The sequence below is a fragment of the Stegodyphus dumicola genome, chromosome 11 (genome assembly GCF_044657685.1).
Source record: "Stegodyphus dumicola isolate Sdum_Otavi_A_Nest chromosome 11, ASM4465768v1".
Taxonomy (NCBI): Eukaryota; Metazoa; Arthropoda; class Arachnida; order Araneae; family Eresidae; genus Stegodyphus; species Stegodyphus dumicola.
In genome coordinates, this window is record NC_140778.1 from 121822257 (window position 1) to 121824997 (window position 2741).

Consider the following 2741-nt stretch of genomic DNA (forward strand, 5'->3'; position numbering starts at 1 on the left):
ATTTAAATGCAGTAAAAATTGCTTTAATGAGATATATTAAATCCTATTTGGAAAAAACGGTGGCTTTCATAATCTCATCACTATACAATGTATCACATTTAATAATTAAAAAGAGTTATGTGACACAAACGCCATAGGTTTCAGTGTTAAAGTAAACGAGATCGTCCCTACTCTTTCTTGTCGAAATGTCAAAGACGCGCGCCCGTCTACTGGGTTAGTCTATCTCTTATAAGGTCCATGCAGGGACGTCACGAACAGCAGCGCCTTTCAGCTTTCGTTCCGTCTACAAGCAAAACATTCGAAACACTCAGCACGCCATGGACCTTATAAGAAATAGACTAACCCAAACGGGTGTTCTCCCTCGTCTCAGGCGTTGCCGGCTGTCACCTTGATCACATCCGGAGGAGTAGAGACGACTTGCAAAAATTTAACATAGGTTACCCATTGCAGCGAGTGTAATTGTCAAGAAAAAGCTGGTTGTAGCGCCTCATTTCACAAATTAGAATTTCTACGTATTTTTATTTTTGAAATTGAGATTGATTTTTAAAAAATTAGCATATTTATCAAGCATAATTAGCGTTCCAAATAATTATAATGCTATTGCATGCTTTCAGGGCTGGATATTTTTTTAGCTTTTTCTATGCTGTAAGGAATTTTTGTAACTACTTCTTTTAGAAAATTATATTTTAAATCTGTACTAATAGAAAATTTCAAACAAGCAATTTTTATGCTTTTTATTGGTGTAAATAATTAAAAAATACTAAAATATTTCAAAACGAATTTTTGAAAGTTTTGTCTAAAATTCTAAATTGTGCTGCTTTTTTAAGATTATAGATGAGTATTATAGCAAAATTTCTGTAAAGGAATTTTATTTCAATTATATTTCATAATACATCTTAGTGATAAATACTTTTAACATCTTAATTTTATACATTTAATTCTAATATTAACCGTAATAATTCATTTTCCTTGTATTTTTTAGTGATTATTTTTTTAAATTTATTTTTAGTTCTGCATAAGATTTTTTTGTATTTACTGTTAATTCAATTTATTAGCTCGAAGCGGCATTTTGCGCTGTTTCACTATAAATGTCCGTGTCTCCTTGCAAATTGTTGTTACCAAATATTATCGCAATGTATTATATTTAAAGAAATTAAATAATGAAGAATCTGCATGAATACATGTATGTTTCTCGCACTGTGATAAAGCGACGGAATCTAGAGCCATGCAATTTTGAATAATGTGATCATCCACCCGAGCATCGGCATTTGGACGGCCGAATTTAGAATTTCTTTTAATCTATTTCATATTTTGTAAAACTTTAACGAATTTTTGATTAACAAACTCAACGAGTTCAGAGCGAGCACTATACGGAAAATAACAGTTTTATCTCCAGTGCGGAAATTCTAAAGATATGCTGTTTTCAAATGTATGTGGTTTACGGGCGAAGAAAATGATATTCAATAAATATAGGTAACACACAAAACTTTAAAAAAAAGGTTTGTTTTGGGCGTAATATAAAATCTGAGTGCTTCTAGATTTTATTTTATCTTTTTTTTTTTTTTTTTTTCCCCTTCATTACGCTCAGAATATTTTATGCCCCGAATTTTATGAATTATTAAAATAACTAATCCACTTTAATGTTAATAATTTAATGATCATATAATCAAATAAATATGATCGTTTTGTAATGTTATTATGGTTTGGAAAATTACTGCCTGAAAATATTCATTAAATTTTTAAAAAAATTATCAGATCTTGTTTAATTTTACCTTATTTATTTCAAACCATCGAGTACTATCAATCTTATTTAATTTAATTTTATTTTTACGCAAAATTAAGTTCATAAATTTCGTGCTTAGAGTTTTTACCCTTTTTGTACAAGAATTACGCGTTAAAAAAATGGACGAAATGCAGTAAAAAGTGCTTTAATGAGATATATTAAATCCTATTTGGAAAAAACTGTGCGCTTTATAATCTTATCACTATACAACGTATCACATTTAATAATTAAAAAGAGTTATGTTATACAAACGCCATAGGTTTCAGAGTTAAAATAAACCAGATCGTCCCTACTCTTTCTTGCCGACATGTCAGTGACGCACGCCCCGCCCGCTTGGTTGGTCTATCTGACTAACGAAGGCGTGACTAGCTAGGTCCATGGCGTGCTGAGTGTTTCGAATGTTTTGCTTGTAGACGGAACGAAAGCTGATCTCGGAAGAGAAAGACTGTTTTGATGAAAATAAAGAATGCCTTATTAAGAATTTTTTTGTCTTTATTCATAATTAACCCAGCCTCGGGTAGAGGCAGCCCGCAACTGAACGAACTGTTTTGCATATATTTGATTTATATATTTTCTGTGCTCTTCGCAACACCAGTCAAAACACCTGCCCTACTGACCTGCTTCCCCGACGATGAATAAATTCGAGGTAGTGGAAGCAAACTTCTCTACTGAAGAAATTGCGAAATGTAATGATGATCCCTTAGCTAAGGAAAAGATTTACTGAATCTTGGATTCTTGGACACAAATGTGTTATACAAGGCTTCTACCACAGCTGCGGTAATTCCTTGTAACCTAATTCGATATCCCCTGTGGGCCTCGTGTTGAAGGTTACCTGAATGGGCCTCACAGCGAGAGATCTTGCAAGAGAGAAAAGAGAAAAACCAGGAGAAAATCACTTAATTTCGCTTAAAGCTGGTTTGGGAATTGAAGAACAAAGATTAGGTAGTCAAGGATGTTG